The sequence below is a fragment of the Rhipicephalus microplus genome, chromosome 2 (assembly GCF_043290135.1).
Source record: "Rhipicephalus microplus isolate Deutch F79 chromosome 2, USDA_Rmic, whole genome shotgun sequence".
Classification (NCBI taxonomy): domain Eukaryota; kingdom Metazoa; phylum Arthropoda; class Arachnida; order Ixodida; family Ixodidae; genus Rhipicephalus; species Rhipicephalus microplus.
Genome location: NC_134701.1, coordinates 174338461 through 174360631, shown reverse-complemented (window position 1 = coordinate 174360631; position 22171 = coordinate 174338461). Strand labels below are relative to the sequence as shown.

The following is a 22171-nucleotide window of genomic DNA, read 5'->3' as shown; positions in this document are numbered from 1 at the left end:
TCTACATAGTTACTATGAAGAATATACTCACTCTAGTTCGGTATTCTAGCTATGAATACATGTAATACCAGTAACTGCCCTGTGCAAATAATTTAAAAAATTTTTAAACACACCATGATTTGGTTGTTCGTGTGCCACCAATAAATGTGCAACAAAATGTGTAGCACACCTGCATCATGCACGACAATTTGTTGTACATTTCACAAAATATCGCATAGCTCATCTGGTTCTTCTCGTATTAGCAAGTTGAACGGCCCTGATGTCTATAAAGATGGATGGCCATTGCGCATACTCATTGGATAGTCAAATGTGAGATTCCTAATAACGTTTATTTGGAAAAGTGTATCAGAGTCAACAAACCGTTTTTTAACAAACGTGATACTGATTCACTCAGCCGATGGGCTTACATTTATAGAAAAGTCAAATAAATGTGCAGCTGATATATAAGGGTTGTTTGTTTTTGTATGTCTCCCTACCTACTTCATTGGTACGAAACGCAAAGTAGTAAAAGGGGCAGCAGCACAGGACTCCAAGAGAATTTTTCCTTGACTATAAAATGAATGTTCTGTAACATTTTTTAGACCTCATTCTATTCGTTTAACCTTCTAGGCACTGCATTATTGAATAACAATGAAAATTTGGCTTCAATGGAGACAAGAAATAACGGACCAAATTTTGCAGTAATAAATGAATTCTGAGAATTGTGCTGGGGCACCTTTCTATTAGACATTTTTTATTTAGTCGAATGTTACACTTCTGCAAACGAAATTGCACTTAGTTTAGTTCACATACATTCATTCAATGTGAGCCATTTATTTGGGGCAAATATTTGCACTAAGTTTACGTAACCAGACTAGAATGACCGTCACGAAAAGGCAAAAGAAGGAAGCCCTTTGAAAGTTCTGTGACAATTTGTACACTTTTCAGAGGCACCCTCTCCACCAACAAATGTTCACGTGAGCCACCTAGCGAGCCGCTCTGTTTCCATACGTTGGAGCGTACCTTTCGATGGAAATTCACCGATCACCCAATACGACTTCAAGATACACTCTTCAAGAGGTAAAGATAAATTTCAGGGTCTAAGTTGTGTTCAGCTATTGTCATTTAACAAGTGAACAGTCAAAAGTTATACAGTACGAAACTGGTGCTTCGATAATGTGACTCCCATCAGCCAGAAGCAACAGCGCTCCTAATATGAATGTGAAATCTTCTTATAAGCGCTTCTGGCAGATCTTTTTTGTGTATGTAAATAAAAAAGTTGGGATATCTTGTGTGGAAAAGTCTGATTTATTGCGCCACTTCGGCGTGGAGAACTACTTGCTATCGGTTCAGGGCAAATGTATGTAAACCACCAATATTGCTACAAGGAGAAATTACGGTGATTTGTAGACTAGCCTGAGTGATGTTAGCTGTGTGCTTCTTCTCCTTCAGTGAATGTTTACCAACTATTCTTCGCGTATCTTCGTGACAGATATCTATGTTTCTTTAAACTAAATGGTCAAGTTCATACGTGGAGAATACAACAGCAGTAAAATCCCAGTTTACCGAACTGCCTCCAACGTATTTAGGTATTACGATGTTAAAAGCCATCTCTGAGACCACGTTTATTATGGCTGTGGCTTGAAAATCGCTAGGCGCGCAGCAACGAAAATAAACCTGATAGCTAATCCTTAGAAACTGTATAAGCATATTTTCTCTGTTTCCTTTTGGGCTTGAAGATGGCACTTCGCGCGTGATTCCAATTCCTGGAACACAGCTGGAAATGACACTGGACAGCCTGAGCCCGAACTCTGCCTACAGGGTTGAAGTAGTCGCTGTCAACGGTATTGGAACTGGCAATCCGAGCGAGCCTCTGTTTTTCACCACCGACACGGAAGGTATGTGAACCGATGGTTTCCTACAAATAAAATGAAAATTACTTTCATAAGATCTCGGCTATTTGTTGTGGTGTGGTTCATGTTTTGCATCGAAACAATTTTCTTTCGTCTGTCCTAATATGGCCGTTTTCTGCAATATGTCCCATTGCAAACAATATGTCCCATTACTAGCAATGCAATTTTTCCATTATAAGGTACTTGAGCTTCTGCTATATTTTATCTTTTTATCCTTGCTTTTTGTGGTTTGCTGCAGTACATATCTTGGGATTCCTTCTTTTCAGGCAATGTCATGTAAGTAGAAAGTGTAAAACGTGCCTTGTTCAAGTGAAGGGGTCGCACCTAAACTTCACATGTACAATTTATCACTTCAGCTTTGTGCAATGATCTGGAGATTCCTAAATTAGTTTAGATCCCAATCCCTTAATGCGGTAGGTAATATTGACGTTTTTCTATCGCCATGCATGGAATAAGAAAGGTTGTGTGTCGAGTCTTACCAGCACTCGTTTTGTCTCATCTGCTCCTAATGTCTTACTTGTATAATGTGAGGCTGTATGACTTTATATTTTGTGTAGTACTTTTTTTTTCATTACGTCTGATTTTTTCTTGGCACAAGCATAAAAAGGAAGCCGTGCTCTTTACCGAACCGCATGATGAGCCACCATTGCTTGTTCGTTCTCTTCAGCACCATCAGCGAAGCCCGTCGACTTGAAGGTCATTCCACTCAACGCAACCAGCCTTCGTGTTACTTGGAAGGTCAGTGCATAAATTCTTCTGTGACCGTGTGAACCTGGAAATGTTGAACGTAAGCAATATAGAGTTACGAGACTTCTGAACACATCACAAACTTGAAGTGTGTCAAATGACCCTTTCCAGCGAAAACCACTAGCATTTAAGAGGATCTTGACAAATATTTTCTTGTTTTTGAAGATTTTTCAGTGTTTAGGCTAAACCTAAAGCATCGTCAAAGTATTTGCAATAAAAACTTAGTGACATGCCGTGTACCAAGCACGCTACGGAAATTTATAACATACCCTCCTTTTCACCTCTGCCTGGCCTCCTTAACTCATGAGGCATGCTGCCATCGCTAACGATCGCAGAGTTCTCACGAGTGCACTCATCGTTTAAGCTTTTACCAGTCTATACCTCCGAGACCACATGCCGACAAGTCGCCGTCTCAAAGTTCATCACGTAGTGCGTCCAGCAATACGCATGCCGTCTGGCTAAAAAGGCGAAGATCGTGGAGTGCTTCATATCTGCTCCGAGGGGCGCCGCCACCCTACCAGCCGATCTTGCGCATTCTACAGCGCATCACAGCCAGTCAGATTAGCAGAAATGGCCGCTTACGTGCTTTAGAGCGGCCAAGCGGCAAGAACATTTCGCTCTGTGAATGGGCGGTTGAAAATATGTTTGACCGAGTTGCAACAATCTGCACCAATCTACTACCCTTCACAGCTTTAAAGCGTTGTAATAACTTATACAGTTTACGCAGAGAGCTAAAATTAGTCTCTAGATAACCCCAGAGACTTCGTCTATTGGTCCAATGTGTTTGTACAAAATTGCCAAAACTCTTAGAGGGTTCCTTTAAGTTTGTCTGTGTATGTGCGAGAGAGAAAGAGAGAGAGAAAGAAAGAGCGATAACGCGTTGGTGAGCGAGCTTATCATAAATGTGCTTGTGAAGTGAGCCAGCAATGCGAGTGCTGCTGTAAATTTGAAGTATTAGTCTCACCCGGCAGGCCCATTTATTATCTTAAATGTACAGTTCAAGTTGTACTACAATGGCAAACACGTCTGTTGTGCACTAAGGCAGTCTCTATAAAGCATTTTTTCAGTTCGCTTTTTCATGCACGACAGCATTGCCTCAAGACCCCTGTTAACCTGGCATATATAAAATAGGCAGTAGTTCGTGGCTCATTGTGTAGCTAAATGAGATGGCTACATGTAGGTTCATAGATTACAGACTTATGTTGGAATATCCACTACCACCTCTACACAGCGTTCATATGGTCTGTTCTAGCCTTCACTAACGTGAGCCGTCTCTAAAACATTTGTTCAAGCCAAACTGCCGCCGTCCGACATAAAGACAAGAGAAGCTTCTTTGTGCCGAATAGGCTATAAACCGCTGAATTTTAGGTACCTCTTACTACTGGCAATTTTCATTTTTGCGTGGAAAAGTACGTCACCTGAAACCTAGTTTGATGTCCAATCGCAGATGCTACCAGGTGACAGTAAAATTGCTGGCTACTATGTTGGATACAAAGCAGAAGCCGATGGTCGCGCTGAATCTTTTGTCTACAAGACAGTTGAGTCTCGCCCAGGCAAGACCCAAGAATGCGACATCAAGGATCTACGTCCTGGTACGAAGTATACGGTAGTCGTTCAGGCGTACAACGGAAAGGGACCAGGGCCAACGTCTGACGAGACTGTGGGAGAAACTCCAACATCAGGTAATTGTTCATTGGTGCAAGAGTCATGATTAATGGCTGTTTCTCTATCAGAAAATGATATTGTGCTTTTATCAAGTTGTCTGCACGAGCAATGAGCATGTTTTTTAATGATGATGCTTATATTTCATTTATTTGACTGTCTTTATTGATTCTTCTCGTTTTAACTGCGCAGGTATATAATTGCATGATTAGATGAATAAACATTTGTTGTAAGTCGGTGCTTTTGCATGCGTCCTTTTTTGCCTGGTGCTTCGTCATTAGCGCTGTTTCTCTCCAATATTTTTTTATCCTAGGATGATTGAGTATACCACCAGTCATTTAGGTGGTTTAATCTATGGTATTCTGTTGTAAGTATACTATAAAAATAGAGCAAGAGATGCTGACTTGGTTAACAGTAGTGTTTGCATCTTGTAGGTCAGACTCACACTACATCGTTACGTAGATTACAAGAAAGAACCTTTATAATTGCCCCTGTCATATTCACGTTTCCGCAGTTCATGCTACTGGCTAGTTTACACTAGCTAGAAGTGGAAGATCACCGTATTGCATAAACGAATATTTCTAATGCCGACTTATTTCTTCAAAGTTTTGAGATAATGTTTATTTCCTGTTTTCTATCTTTTGTATTCGGAGATTAGTTGTTTACAGGGCCTTATGCATTGCAGTCGTGTACCCACTCATGCCGTTTGGTATGCTTAAGTATATGTTTTACCGGCACACTTGTTTATACAGCTCTCTCTTTTTACTTGTCTAGACATTGCTTCACTTTTTCGCGTGACCGTCAACTACACGTCATCAACAGAACTACGCATCATTTGGCATGACGTCATCGGACCGCGGCACGGTAAAAATTTATTTAGCATCTATATGTCTACCCTGTCTCTGCAGTAGGTGTCGTAAATTATGTCCGCGCAAAGCAACGCCACCTACAGGCGAATCAAGGACGGAGAATGAATATGAAATTAGTGATGGAGTGTCGCGAATGAGGCACATACGAGCCAAGAGCAGCAATGCCGTTAATCTGAGAAAATATACGCGTACTAGAGAGAGGATTACTAGACTTACCTGCAATAATTAAATTAAGAACACGGTATCGGAAAATATACGCGAGGACGAGTACATCTCACTCTATGACCACGGACATTTTCTTTCACAATGCTGTGGTCAAGGGACCAAGGGACAGTATTTTGGTCAGAACTGCTATTAGTGTAAATTACAACGACGTTTGCCTCGGTGAATTGGGGCGACGAGCGAGCGGGTAGGTGCCGGCGCAACTGCTAGAGGAGGTTAGCAGTGAACTTCCCCCTACCAGTTTCTTCATCTTTGTACTCGGGTGTGGAAGTGTTGAGACTGACAAGGCATCTGCACTATGGTGTCGCGTTACAGCGACGGGTGCGAACGGGTGCACTCGTTGCCCTGTGTGTAGCATGTGTGGCATCCGTGAGACATTCTTGCCGTGAAATATGCGTGGTTTCCATGCTAGAACAAATGCTTCCCGCGTCTGTCATGGCAAGATTCAACGTTTGCAGCAACTGCCAGGTCCCATCATTCTGGATATCCAATGGGTTCATGTATCCGCCAAAGCCACCTCATTTGTTCAAGTTGACCTCGGCTGCGGAGAGGCTAATTTTCCTGGGATATTGTTTGAGCAGACTCCTTGGTTATTGCCCATTTGCAGCCAATGTGTCATTGAGAGGCCGATGGTTGAAATATTGAGGACGACAAAGCCTGCTTTTTGACCTAAATATAAATCATACGGGTAATGTACAAGAAAAAAAATCTATTCGCTCGGTCTTCGCTAGCGTTCAGGTAGCGACATGCCGCTAATTTCCTTCACTGACTGTGCGGTACTTGGTGTTTCATCGACTTTTATATTCAAGTGACTGGTAAGTTACCATCAACAGGCGTTAACTTCTAGTCTTTCCACATGCAGGCTACAAGCTCTTTATTCGACCGAATATAAGTGACTGGGAAGTATACAAGGTGGCAGGCACAACGAATAGCTACACTTTCAGCAACCTGCGCTGTGGGACGCGTTATGAAATCTACGTCGAAGCACTTGGTGAGAGTAGACCTCGAATGACGTCCATAATCACAGCCAGCACTAAAGGCTCCGGTAAGTGTTCGGATCCTCATCACTCATAACTATTGCTTGACTCCCGCTGGTCATGATTCATATGCAAACGCTGCCTGTTTTTAAATGTCAAGCAGCACTTTTTGTACGACAATGGCGTTATAGAAACAGTGGCTTGAGCTTCACTCAATTGTACGCCAGCCTACATCATACATGACTTTAAAAGAACTAAATAAACTCGTGCAACGAACAACAGAATAGAGGAGGAGTGGAGGGCATGGCCGTGTTATTGGGCTAGTACGAAATAATGTTGTGCAGGTTTAGCCACTTCAGCAGCTGTATCACGATCTTCTAAAAGTGGGGCACGGTGATTTTGTGCTCGGCTGTGCGTGATAGTGTTTATAAAAAAGAGCGTTTGTGTAGCGACCGTCTCACAACGCTGTATTAAGTCACCTCGTCCATACGTTACAGTAAAATAGCCTTACAAACTCAAAAAAAAAGGTTTTCTAAATGAAGCACGCTATCTTCGATTAGGCCAAACACTTTTTCTGAGCCATATACATAAAGTATACATAAACTGCGGGAAATGTAGTTTGGCTAGAAACGAACAGCTGGCGCTGAGCATCACAAACTTATGATATCTCATCCATTTTGCCTGGAGCGATTCAGGAGAAGTCGTTTGCTTACAGAACGTTAGCTGACTCAGCATCGTAAACGAATAATAGCGGGCGATGTAACGATGTTCATACGCGCTGCACAGTACCAGTAGCACCCGCACACCAACAGCCGCTGCTGGTGGATAGCGAGAACGTGCCTCTAGACCTGGAAGCCTTCGGGGACGGAGGCTGCCCTATCGGCCACTACGTGGTCAAGTACCGGGCTCTGGACGACGCCGAGTGGACCGTCGTGTCCAAGGAGGGCAGCAAAGGTCACGTCGTGGCGCTGAACAACCTCGAGAGAGGACGGCGCTACAAACTCCTCCTCGGTGCGGCCAACTCAGCGGGCTACACCGAGCGCCTGTATGACATGCACGTGGCACCAGCCGCCAGCAAAGGTGCGTTAAATGTAGCGCGTCGTTCAATCATCGAAATGCATTTCGCTAAACAACTAAAACCACAGAATTTTGAAATTTCGTTAAGCACCCGTGTAGTAGACACCGAGAGTGTTATGGCGAGGCAAGAGCATTTTCCCCCTTTCCAAAACTTTGGATGTGGCTATATGGGTGCTAATAATAATAATAATAATAATAATAATAATAATAATAATAATAATAATAAAAATAATAATAATAATAATAATAATAATAATAATAATAATAATAATAATAATAATAATAATAATAATAATAATAATAATAATAATAATAATAATAATAATAATATTATTATTATTATTATTAGTAGTAGTAGTAGTAGTAGTAGTAGTAGTAGTAGTAGTAGTAGTACAATCATGCCAACTGGTAGCTTTTTTTAAATGCTATAAGTGAACTCGATTACTGTGTTGTAAAAACGAAAAATATTTTCAACGGTTACTTGTGCTTTAAGATAGCACCAGAGTAGAAGATCCATGAGTTTGTAGAGATAGACCACATGAACGCCTTGAATGTCTCAAGCTGGCGTGTGCGGCTTCAAGCTTGACGGCAGTTTTTCATGCACTAGATTATGAGACATTGAACATCTTAGAGCTCTAGAAAAAAAATTATGGAACCTTTAAACTTCACCTCTAAATGTTTAACGTGACAGCGATATCCGGTACCTGGTTCGTACTTCCAAGACTTAGTGCATGAAAGCTTTTCGAGCTCGTTATGCATCCACTACGTGGCCTTAATCGAATAAGTGCAGCAACGTGTGCGCCTTGCATAGTGGGTGACCGGCTTGAAGCCACGAAGTCATTACAATAATCACCTGTTCTGTCGCCCGATCGCCATGAATGCTTGCACCCTGCATTATTACTTCAATATTTAATATTGCATTGTGGAGCATGTATACAGGATGCGTGTCTTTGTAAAGCCGAAGTTACTTTCACTGCGTTTCCAAACAGAGGAAGTTATTTTCGCTGTATTCACAAGCTGATGAGTGGCTGTCTGGTAGAGCACCGGCTTGCCACGCAAACAACCTAGGACCGATCCCCACTCGGACCGAAGTGTTCTTATTTTATTTGCATCTTTCTCTAATTTTTGTTCACGCACAAGATGATGATTCTCCGCTCACAACCCACGACGCCGACACCGGAATTTCAGCGAAACAAGCTCTTTCACGCTATCGCGTTAATACTCATTATTTATACTGCATTACATCTCTAAGTCCACATGTTCCACTATGTACTGTCCCTCGCTCACTCATTGTTTATGAAAATAAGTAAACGTATTTCGAAAATAAAAAGAAACAAGAAAAATGTATTTGCGATTGAGTGAAGCCTTTTTACATTGTTTGAGGCGGTCTTCATATGTCTGCGGCCATCAATCTCACCTACACGTCCTGAATATTTCTTTTAGTCTTTACTGTTCTTCTGAGAAGGATACGTTACGCTCATACTTGTATGTCATTTTTGGCGTCAAGAGAGTCGGGGCACAACGTTGCAAATATCGAATGAACGTTTGTCCCTGTCCTTCTGTCCGTGTCTAAGTAGCGCGCTCTTATTGCGAAACAGGCATGTATCACCAACTCGCCCAATCAACCGTATTGGCAGATTGAATTAGCTCCGAAGAAATGGCGATAAATCTGAGGACAAAACAAAACATTGTCGACAATTTTGCTTAAATTGTGCCCGTTGCTGTTTGGAGTACGTGGTCTGCAAATCACTTGTGGCCCTGATTTGGATGCAGGTGTGTCTGAGACTTCGACGAGTGCGGCGTCTCAGCAAGAGATGCACCGCAAACTGGCCGTGGTAACTTCCATCGTGTGTTCGGCGGTTGTGCTGATCGTCATCATTGTAGCCGCCTGCGTGGAGCTGGGAAGAAGGAGAAGAAGAGAGCGCACCGATGCAGCCGCCTCAGAAATATACGGTGTGTTTTCCGAAGATCGCATTCCACCGTCTCGGTATGCTGCCAGCCTAAAAAGCTTGCGACACAGATATTTCCGTGTATGTATGTATGTATGTATGTATGTATGTATGTATGTATGTATGTATGTATGTATGTATGTATGTATGTATGTATGTATGTATGTATGTATGTATGTATGTATGTATGTATGTATGTATGTATGTATGTATGTATGTATGTATGTATGTATGTATGTATGCACCTAAATATTTGCCCTTATAGTTATTATATTTATTATTCTGTTGTGGCACTTGTGGCTTTGTTACCGAAAAGAGCCTGAATGTGCTTGTGCCTGTGTGGAATTACATTACTGTACGCTGCTGCGCGGATCTTCTGTACGGACACTGCGGCGTGGACGCTGCTTTACGCTGCGACGCGAGTCTGGTGAAGCCATTACGGGGATTTTTTTCGGCGCCAATGCCTATGTGACAGATGTTTAATGAATCTCAGCCGAATGTAGTGGGGACTTGTATATTCAATGTTAGTGCTCATTATGAAACAAAGAGCGCTCGTATATGGCCAGGAGGCTACATGTCTTGGTTCTATGCCTACACTGTTTGATTTATAATACTTCATACACATACCTTTTATTTGTAGCTGATCTCTCCCTCTTGTTGCTAGCTATTAAATAGTCATACCGTTGCAATGTAGAGAGAACGCGAATATAGTTAGTGCGTCAATATAAACTTGTAATTATGGTTCCAACACCTTAATGTAGCGGTTGTAATAGAATTTTGATTAAGGTTAGATCCCATGGTCTAGTCTACCTAGCGTCACTGAGCGACTGTTCTTTATGCAGCCGAACCGCGCTTGAAACCCGCTTCAAAATGCGAGGAGGTCGCGCTGGCCACCTGGGACAAGCAAAAGGAGCCGCTACCAACACCAGCGCGCAACGGCGAACTGCCCCATCAGCAGCACCAGCAACAGCAGTTGCAGCAGGAGCAGTTGTATGCCCCGTGCCCGTACGGCACTTCGTCGGGACGGTTGCGGCAGCACGTAACCGAAGGCACCTTGGGAAGGCGGCAGCACACGAGGGCAGAGATTGTCGAGGAATTCTACGATATGCCTTTGCCGCCGGTGAGTGAAAGAGATCATTGATAGAAGCGCGTTTTTGCTTTGGTCGTAGAAGAAAAAGCATCTTAGCATGCTTTTTTTCCATTAAGTTTGGAAGATTGAGACGGAAATATTAGTTATATAATTGTAAAGGTAGTGATCGGCCCGATGCCGTTAAGTTTACTTGCGCAGTATCCTGAGGTGCAACTCGTTCAGCGGTTAACGATTTGAATTGTGGTGAGACATAAAACGAGAGGAAGCAATGAAAACATGGAACAGAATAAACCAATACAAGAAAAAAAAACAGTATACTGCAATTTTTTGTCATGGAAAAAATACCAAAAAAGTCAAAACAAAAACTTAAACCTATCGTAGTCTTGAAAAAGTAGTGCCTTGAAATTAAGGGAAAAAATGTTTCATAGTAATTGCTCGAACCAGAAAAAGCGATGGCCAGGATTAGGAACGATGCTGGTAGTCCACGCCGAACATCCTTCCTGTTCCTGTTTCTTTTTTTTTCTTATCTCGGCTTCTCCTGCTACCTTTTCGTGCTGCTGGCAATCCCTTAGCAAGAACTATGCCCCCGCTTGCCTATCTAGCCACCGCAATGAAAACATTGGGTAGCGACGAGGTGTGCTCTGTTCGCAGGAGCCATCTATGGTGCTCGCGAAAATTAGAATTTAGATGATACTCATTCAAAATATGATGTAATATTGATCGCGCTTCAATCAAATACCTTGTGTGGGACAATAATCGTAAGTACATACAAATGTTTATCGGAAGGTTTTGGTCGCATCGCATATCTTTAGTCAGTTTCTCTTCGTCCATCTGTAATTTCTCGGGTCGAAATTTTGACAGTGAGTATCTGATATGCGCAGTGCCCCATTAGTCTTGATTTCCTAATGTACGAGGATAAACGGACAATACTTGAGAAGTAGGGACTTTGGTTTCACATTTTTATTTGAAATCAAACTATCACTGAAAGTTTCTTGTTTATGTTACCATTGCAGGCGTATGACTATATAAGCGACAAACAGCTTTCGTTGAACTCTCTTTTCACGGTGCAAAGTATGCAATCAGTTTCTCAAAAAATAAACATAAATCATTTTTTTTTGCATTACTTGTATTGACTTCTACGACTTGATGGCAATGATTACCATTGTCGCTGGGGTATGTATTGTACAAAACGTGTGTATTGCAGTGGTCGATAATGCATACGATTGACTTTATTTCAATTTGGATTTCAGTACGCCGTTCACCGACACTTCATCCGGCTGGAGTCATTACCTGTTCATTGTCTCGACAAAGAATCTCGCATCTAACTAAAAAACAACACACTGCTCAAAAAGGTACACAAACACTCTTCACACATTAAAAAAATAATTACCTGTTTCAGCGCCCACCAAACGCACTCAAGTTATGCACACTCACCGCAAAACGCACTCTGCCGCATCATTTCAAGATATCGATTTTTTTCTGCACAGCTTCGCAATATACAGGGTGGTTTGAGAAATGTGTCCAATATCCTTTAAAATTACAGAAAGAAGGTATCTGCGTTCTATTTGCGGGGTTGCCTTCCTGTGGCAGAAGGCATCTTCAGGTGGGTACAAACATAATTACTGCAGCGATTACTAAAATCGAATCTATTGTGAACCAGTGCAAATAGCCGATCGAGTCCAATTGGTGAATTAATGTTCTTCCTACGAATAATCAACAGCCGCTTTGAAATTTTGGACGGGCAGCCACTGCAGGTAATCACTTCAGAGTGATTTTTTCTGGTCAATTTAGCTGGTGAAACTGAAAACGACGCACCAAACTGCGCATCCCCCATTCTCTTTGACAACGCCCTCAATGACGACACTTTTTCCCTTGCATAGGTGGAGAAGAATAAGCGAGCGTCGATAAGTGGCCAAGAAGCGAGGTGTCTAAACTGATGGTTGCTAACGGTGAGGAAAACAATAACGTCATTGAGGGTATTGTCGAGATGAGTGGCAGATGCACTATTCGTTGTGTCGGTTTTGATTTCTCCAGCTAAATTATGCTCATTGCATAGCTCCACAGCGATAACCAGTGGTCGCTTTTCGAAAATTTCAAGGTGGCTATGAACTATTCGCAGAAAAGGCTTGAATTCGTTCTTTTAACTCGACCGGCTGTCAACACTGGTTAAAAAGTTGATAGTGTTAACTTCTGTAATTTGAGCCGTAATTATTGTTTGTATGCATCTGAAGATGCTTTCTACTACAGGAAAGGCAACGCTGCAAGTAGCACACTGATAACTCCTTTATGTGATTTCTAAAAAAAAATATTGGACACATTCTTGAAACACCCTGTGCATTGCGAAGCTGTGCCTTTCAGCCTTACCAACTGCTTTGCTTTTTGCACATGCGCACTGTAGAGCCAGAGTCTATCGATACTTTTCTATTGGTAACGAAACTCCCGCACAGCGCTATGAACGACTATGCTACGGCAAACTGCATGCCCGTTTTCACCGCAGCGCGTCGTTGCGTAGCTAGAATGGGTAGCGCGCATGGTAGCGCGCCTCTATGCTGGTTTTTCGTAGAAAGGAACGCTGCCATCGAAGCAACCCATAAACGCTGCGCCAGCAGCGTTCTAGACGCTAAGAACACTGCGTGTTGCTGTGCATGCTTTTAACATGCGAACGTGTTTGCTGTGTGGCAACATGGATGTTTTCGTAGGCTCCGCGACACCATTCGGTAAATTATACTAATACCAAAGCTGGTAGTCTAAAGGATATTAAGTGAGTTAAAGTACTTTTCATTGACATGTTTTATCGAAGTACGACCAAAGTAATATGTAGATATGCTATCAGAACAACCAATATACCAGAACTTGCACTCAGGCTTCTTGTTAAAAGAAACCTTTGCGATTTCTGCTTGTAAAAGCAGCATAGACAGTGGCAGGCTGGACAATAGATGGGGCCCACGGGATAGCTTTATGCTCTGCCTTCGTGTAGTACTACCAACTCTAAAACGTTAACAACTTTTTCTGAACACATGATAGTTTGTGCACTGTATACGAATGTTGCACGGCCACAGTGGAAATGCAGCATTCGCCCCTTGGTTCTTGAATATTTGTCGATATGACCTTATCATGTGTGTTACGCCTGGAAATCCTGACCGAACGTCATTACCTCTACTAAGGCAATATGTATCAAGGCCAGCGAGCGAGCCTGCTTGGCGCCATCACCTCAACGACGTCATCTAACCTGGCGGCGCCGGTGTGTCCTACACAACGCACGGCGAGCTCCCTAAACCCACGGGCCCAATAGCAGCTTGTAGGCCCGTGTACTCAGATTTGGGTGCACGTTAAAGAACCCCAGGTGGTCAAAATTTCCGGAGCCCTCCACTACGGCGTCTCTCATAATCAAATGGTGGTTTTGGGACGTTAAACCCCACATATCAATCAATCAATAGCAGCTTGATGATGCAATCGGTGCCATTCAGTCCGGCGAGCCTTACGCAATGCGTGGCAACATCACTCGTCTATGAGTGCAACCCAGTGGTGGTCCCTAACTGGAGTATTCTAATACCACGGCCACAGGCGCATCTGATTGGACTTTGATGACATAAGGAATCACCCGGGGCTACAAAAAAGCCAAGCGGTGTGTCGGCAAGCAGTTGACGTATGCGTTAGAGAGAAGACGACAGCGTTGGAGTGTCCGAAGGCAACTCGGCTCTTCGAGTTCCTAAGTTGTTGGTCCCAGTGCCGAATATGCAACGCCTATATTCTATACTGTACTTAATTCTTGCTTTAACGCACCCTCGTCGTGCCTGCTTGTCTATCAGCTCTGCGCAGAAGCAGCCAAGAGCTGAGATACGCTATACTGAACAACCTTGGCGGCCCATGACCTCGACACACTACGCAACAGTGTCGGCGGCGGTGCGAGTCGCAACAGTGTGAAGACCACGGACGGCTTTACGCTCTTTCATAGTCGAATACCGAGCACTCTAAATTGTTAACAACTTTTTAGGAGCGAAGCACCTCTTAGTCTAACGTTATCCCGCATCAGGTGAAACCGGCAGAAGAAGCAAGCGACCAAAAAAAGGAGGGCAGTATCTTTAGAATAGTATAATAGGTGGTGCTGTCTCATGGAAGTACGGAAGCTGCAGTTGAGTGAGGATATTCTAGATGGCACTGTACCACTACTCTCCCATTGGCTGCTCCGCGGGCTGTGCCTGGTTGAGGGGAGAACGAGTGCCTGTCTCAGTCTCCTGGAACGTCGCCGTACGTGTCGGATTGTTTGTGGAGCATGAACGGTGCACATTGGTGGGGGCGTAGCGCCGCGGCGGCTTGTGCTTCTCGCTTTGTTGGTGAGGCATAGACAAAGTTGAGCGGAGGGCTGCGGTGGCTGGTCCTAGTCACCAAACAGAATAAAAGACAGACATACAGATAGACAGATGGACGGACGGACGGACGCATGCAGGCAAGGACGCACGAACGCTTTGCCCCGCTCATCATCATTTACTCCGTGAATATGCTGTGATTTTTTCCACCCCCCCCCCCTCATTACCTTTCTACCTCACTGAGTAACAGGATGCCTTGCCTCCATTGCGGCAACCTATGTCCGGAAAAAAAACAGCAAACATTAAAATAAAATTTTTACAGCTTCCTACACGCCATGGAGGCCTTGGTCTCCCAGACATATCAACATTCACGAGAGCACTGGCTCCAAAACAGACAGCACAGAAGCTTTTCGGTGACAGAGATCGTCCCGTCTTAAAGCTCTTCATGTAGGGGAGTAGTACGCTAAAATGAACTATTCCGGCTACTCCATTTGTTGGACCACGAGCAGAAAGAGTTGCTAGTGACTTGAAAAGAACAGTTGAATCAATAGGTTCATGCAACTTGGGAGATGATTCATGAAAAAAAAAATAAATGGAATGGCGACAAGTAGCACACTGAGTGAAAGAGAAAGAAGAAGAGCCATGTGAAAAAAAAATGGCAGCATACCTACAGGGTGAATGATGGAGAGTGGAGCGAAGCATGCGTCCATCCATTCCTTCTTGCTTCCGTCCGTCCATGCGTCCGTCTGTGTGACCGTCTGTGCATCCATCCGCCCGTGCGTGCGTGCGTCTGTTTGTGCGTCCACACGTCCATCCATGCGTCCGTCCCTGCGTTCGTCCATGCATCCGCCCTTGCGTCCGTCCATGATCCATCCGTCCGTGCAGCCATCCGTGCCTCCGACCGTGCATCTGTGTGTCCGTTCGTCCATATAGTCAACACTCCAAGTACCACCATCTCGCATCTTTTCATCATATATGCGTCCGTCTGTATGACCTTCTATGCATCCATCTGTCCATCCATGCGTGCGTCTGTTCGTGCGTCTGTTCGTGCGTCCGTCCATGCATCCGCCCGTGCGTCCGTCCATGCGTTCATCTATCCGTGCAGCCATCCATGCGTCCGTCCATACATTTGTCTGTGTGTCCGTTTGTCCATCTCGTTAACACTCCCAGTATCACCATCTCGCATCTTTTCATCATATATTCCGCATTTATAAGCACCACCATCCAGCGGACATTCCAAGGACTAAACGAGAGGTGGCACACGCACACTTTTTTACGGCTTGCGCTTCGTGTCTACTTCCCACCTTTAACCACCTCGAGTTCATGGTATATACTAGTTCACTGTATTCTTGGCACTGCGGCTCAACGCTCACTGAACCTTACTAAAACCAAGGAGGTTACGCCCAGCGAGTTAACCTAGCAGCCCTTTCTTGTCAGATAGTGCTCAATGTACATGCCAATGGCTGCTAATTGGGAATGAGAGACAGGGGGATTCGGCTTTTAGTTTACGCACACGCTTCGAAGTTTTTATTGTTCAACAACGCACAGGAGAAATCTCTCACCGACACCACCTTGCAGGTCAAAGCGTAAGACTGGTTACGCAATATGACCATGCTACGACTACGACGAGGGGCGAACGGGTGCCGCTTTAAGGAGCTTCGCCCCTCAAATGGACACAATGGCATTGGAATTGTGTACCTCACAAGGTGCGCCGATTTGACTGGTTGCAAAGATGGAGAGCATTGCCGAAGCGTAGAGGTCGTCACAATTCAGAGTCGTTGCAAATGACCACTGTCCAAACAGCGGTAATATAGAGACGGCACAGAATGCTTTGTTCGAGTGCTCGGTGGCGAGAGAAGTCTGGCACAGGTGCAACGCCCATTTGGCTTCCTCAAAAGCCGCATAGAGGGAGAACAGGAGCTGTTTGGAAGACTGGTCTTTGCAGTGATCTTGTGCGTACTGTGGCGGCGACGCTGTTTGGAGGATGTACGGCACAAGCCTCATAGAGCCACCTATCCCGCACTTTAGAAAATGCAGCAATGCGGCTCAGTGTGTTGAATTATCTCGATGAGCAGCTTGAAACACACGGCGAAGGGGCTTTCCTTGGACTAAGGCACACGCGTTTCTTCAGGGCAAGGAAGGGACAGTTATAGGTGACGGTGCTGGGTACGTCTTTGTTCTGCCCATATGAGAACTTTTGTACTCACTTATGCCGGACTGTATAAGCATATATGCTATTTTGTTGTTTTCTAAAATTCTTTGCTTCTAACAGTCAAGTGGTAAGAGATACTTGTCACCAATTAACCATGACAACAATTTCTTCATTTATTTACTATTTCAAAAAATAAAACGAAAAGCTGGAGGTTTCAGTACTTCCGTACTAACCAAGCGTGCACTCTATTACGCATACATACGTGGTATACATACGCATACATACGTGTATGCATATCTATGCATACATACGCATACATAATTGATTGATTTATGTGTGGGGTTTAACGTCCCCAAACCACCATATGAATATGAGAGACGCCGTAGTGGAGGGCTCCGGAAATTTCGACCACCTGGGGTTTTTTAACGTGCACCCAAATCTGAGCACACGGGCCTACAACATTTCCGCCTCCATCGGAAATGCAGCCGCCGTAGCCGGGATTCGAACCCGCGACCTGCGGGTCGTCAGCCGATTACCTTAGCCACTAGACCACCGCGGCGGGGCACATACGCATACATAAGTCTATTCATTTATTAGCTTCTCTAACTTCTAACATTCGGATACGCAAACATAAATTAGTGCTCATTTGTAAGATATATGCTCTCTTCACTTATTTTTGTCGTTTGGATTGTGTATGTACAAGTTACATTTTCAATAACACTTCTCTCCTGCAGCAGTTCAAACACTCTCACTATACTGCACTATGTAAATCATATGCAAATCATTTAACCCTATCACTTTGTGACATGTTCCATGCGGATTGCCCCATATTAACCAACATATCGTGCTTGTTATATATTCTGAAATAAAAAAAATAAATAAGGGAGGAAAGTATCGCCTGCGATAGATTTTAGCAGTGGCATAATATATTTATAACAAAAAAGACTAAATTTCTGTGAAGGTAATTGTTAACTTGAAATAAATCAAGATTGGTGAGGTTCAAAACAGGCGATGCGGACATATTGGTACACTTTTAGTGTACATACGTAATTAGTTTGTGTCTCCGTGTAGGGCTACGCATCACGCGCCTAAAAGCTAAATAACATATATTATTTATGGGCCCATTTATTCTGCTCAAATTATGTTGCCTAACTCCTACTATAGATGAGAACGCGGCGCTTGTGGTGACACATTAGTGGATCGTTATTTTACACTACTGCATAATTATTGCGCAATGATTTCTGTAAACGGTTGAGTAATTCAAGGTACAGTAGACAGTTTACGCTTGATTTGAAGCAATACACCGGATTCCAAGAAACGTTAGTGTAGGTATTTGTGACGACGCACATGGACACGGCAATGTTAGGGCGCAAAAGGTATACGAGCGCAAGCTCATCTGCAATGACACGACATGACAAGAACGTTATTTTGGTCCTGAGGGACAGCTATTTAGGGAAGCCTCCCGCCATAGCAAGTCGGTGGCTCCGCCCACTATTGGACCGGAAGTCGGAGTTCCGTCGCGATGTTGTGGGACCTCTGGATGGCCTGGAGTTGTGCATGAAGGCTGCTGCTCTTCAGGGATGCATCCTATTGCTCCTTCGAGATGGGCGGAGAGGCTTTCAAGGCTGGGTACAGCCAGAGCATGTGATTGAAGTCAGAGCATGTGATTAAAAGTCGTGGCCACATTTGGGGCACGACTGCGAGTGATCGCTGTCTATCCTGTTAAGGGATCGAGGAGTAGAATATGAACGGATTTGAAGTAGCCTTATAGTGCTCGCCTGAGGCTTGGCCAAATCGGGGTGGGGTCTGAAAATATTTTTCTGGGCAGATAAAAGCACGAAACAATTTCATGAATAGCAGACATCGGGTCTTTGTAAATGTCGACCTCGTTACAAGCATGGCTATTCACGACAGCGCTGCACGTGAAACCGCTCGCTATCCGGTGAGCCTGCTCGTTAGGGTTACATTCGAGCGGGTTAACTGAACCATCTAGATGGGCTGGGTGGCACCCTCCTTCGCTCCACTCCCGGGTTTGTTAAAGTGCTTTCGCCACAATACTGTTCACCTATTCAGACACAAGGGCGTTAGTGAAAGATCTGACTACCGTACGTGAGTCCGAGAAGACAACAGCGGGAACTTTTGCGCTGTGAAAAACCAAAGCGATTGCCACTTTCTATGCCACATGGGCGATTTTTGTATAAACAGAGGCTACATTGACCAGGCTACCTTCCGCGTCAGCGACCGAAATAGCGAACTTATCCCCACTGTGATACCAGGCAACATCGATAAAAAGGGCTTCTAGTTTGTGCTGGTTAATTTTTTTAAGTATGACCTTAGCTTTCACGACTTTTCTACCATCGTTGTGTACTGGGTAGATGTTACGTGGGACAGGGTCAACCCTGATTTGAGTGTGAATTTCCCTAAGTGAACCCGCTTCTGTAAGGCAGGGATAAAGCTAAACTGCAATAATTTTTTTTGCTGCCCATGAAGTATATATTTCAGTTGGCACCAGTGGGCATACTGGCGACAATATTTCATGGGTAGCATTGAATGAACCATCACTCAAGGTTTATCACTTGAGATAGTAAACAACTTGTCAGCTATATCGCTGCCTCGCCACGGTGGTTTAGTGTCTACGGTACACGGCTGCTGACCCGCAGTTCGCGGGATGGAAGCCCAGCTACGGCAGCTGCATTTTCGATGGAGGCCAAAATGCTGTTGTGCTCAGATTTGGGTGCACGTTAAAAAACCGCAGGTGCTCGAAATTTTCGGATCCCTGTACTACGTCGTCTCTCATTATCATATGGTGGTTTTGGGACGTTAAACCAGACATATCGATCAAATCAATCAACCAATCAATCGTCAGGTATATTACTTGGTTAATAGGCACCACTGCTATATGGTGTTTGAGAACACAATAAAAAATGTCAGGGTTTTTTATATATAAAGGTGAATGCTCACGCAAAAGCGTGAGTTCCTATCCGAACGAGATATGTCAGCCGCGTTCAACCTACCACAATGCCTCTGGGTTTAGCATTTGTGCCTGTACGATGCTCAGGTGTGAGTTTTAAGACCTGGAGAAAAGCAGAGATATACCTTGGTATACCAAATTTTTTTATTGAGTATGATATACTTCACCTCAGTTTCGCTTCGTTCAGAACAGTTTACTGATCACACCCCTCCGAGATCATTTTTTTACTTACTTCTTGTATATAATATAAATATTTCAGCTTGCTTCATATCTCTCAGCCAACGTGGGAAAAGAGGGCCACCGCATCCTGTAAACAGAATAGAGGCCAGTCAATTTTGTATGTGTCTTTACCATTAAAAAGTAACCTGCTGCATTCCGTACTACTATGAAGGTGTGTACCGTGGCATACCCATTTCAGCCATAACTTGCGAAAGGAACTAGAAAAAAATGTTATAGAAACCACACTTTTGTTTAAACGTCTTCATATTATATCGCTGCCTGCCTGTCATCACGCAACCTTCTCCTTTTTTTTTTGCTGTATGCAAGTATATTCGACGCTGATTTATATTTATCAGTTGAATTTTTTGATGCAATAATTGCTTCGAAGCATTTCATTGTTTTCTTCACGCACGCAGGCTTGCCCAGCGTAACAATGCACAACGCCTTTCATATTCACGAATACCGCGCGTTGTCTCCCGCTTACTTCTCATTATATTCTCTTTTCAGGGATTTCGGTGCTAATAGTAACTAATTCGGCGTGGCAGTACAGACTGCGTGGGAACCTGCGTGATTGTCGCGGGACCGAGGACCACTCTGCAAATCCGTCTCTTCGAGGATCCTGAAACCAAGGGTTTTCCTTCGACGTCTCCTAGCCGCCCACTGATGGATATGCGGAAAACCGAAAATACGTGCTCGTGTGTATGTGTACGGTGTGTCTGTGTGTCAGTGTGTGACGAATGCGTCTCTGACCTACGTGCCACGGCAAAACTCAAGAAGAAAAAAAGATGTGAAGTCATTTGTGTTATGCGGTACTTGTGCGGTAGTGAGTGAACATGACTCATGACTTGAGGAATGCTCTCAAGAGAAGACAGCTCGACTAGTCATCTGAGTGTGCTTGCAACACAGCATGGATTTCCGATATGCCATGCGGGTCGTCCATACGTTCAAGCAAGGACGCTCCGAAATGACCCGTTGAGCGCAGATCTTATTGTGATATGACAAACGCTACGTGTGGCGCAACGTAGTGCACTTATTAGCTGGTTACCTGCGACCGGGATTACGGAGGTAATCCGAAAACTCGACTTTGTTAGGGAAGAAGTGTGTCACGTCTGGCACACAATGCTCCGATTATGGTGAATACGTAAGAAATGCTGTTCGTAGATCTTTACTGTAGTCGGCTGCTCTAACGTGTCTTGTTGCCGACGTGAACAGCACTTACTGCCTGGAGCCATACTTGTATCAGATATTACCAACAGAGTGAATTTATGAAATGTGAGCGTCATTGCCCTCCACATTTAGTGTTCACCGATTGTTATAAAACGCCCTGACGTGCAGGAACGGTTAAGGTTCATTTGTTCGTGCACAGCGTGCTGGGTACGGATGTTCTTTCGTCAAACTAAAGCAAAAACTTCTCCATCTTGTGTCTCTTCCTTTAAATATAACGTGTTTTCACTAACTTTTATAAAGCAGTGGAGCTGATTTTATTTTGCACTGCGTTGTGGTGACCATGATTAGACAATAATATGAAGATCTTCAAATGGCTGTGTGCGACTTGACCTGACTGGAAAGAAAAGTCACCACGATGTGTTGACGTGATGAGGATGATGTGAGGGGTATGATAATTGTCTATGAGACTCCACTACTTATCCAAGGGGTTATTTTGCGAATACGTTGACGAGGCCTATAGGTACGCTACTTTCGCTCAGTATTTACGAGTTGTCTTAAAATACCATTGCCTAATCTATGAACAGTTTACCGAAGAAAAATAGCATTGCACTATTCCGCATACTACATAAAGCACGTCTCTTTGTCGTAAGGAACCTTAGTGTAGTCCTAGATGCCATCGCTACGTGAAAGGTACAAAACACTCAACTACAAGATTTCGGTTTATGCAGATGTTGCGTTAAAAATATTTCAGGTAACTGGGGAAACGTTGTCATAAATCATGCATGGTACTCTGATGGACATCTCAAGCAAACCCACGGCCCAGTTTTTCCTGTTTAATATGGTTTGAAGGTACCATACATGCATAACTAA

General features: G+C 43.9%; 1 pseudogene; it reads left to right on the top strand.

Moving 5' to 3' along the window:
* The window catches only part of LOC119169661 (cell adhesion molecule Dscam2-like), a 270685-nt pseudogene extending 248960 nt beyond the window's left edge, over window positions 1-21725 (top strand).
* The last annotated feature ends 446 nt before the right edge of the window (window positions 21726-22171 follow it).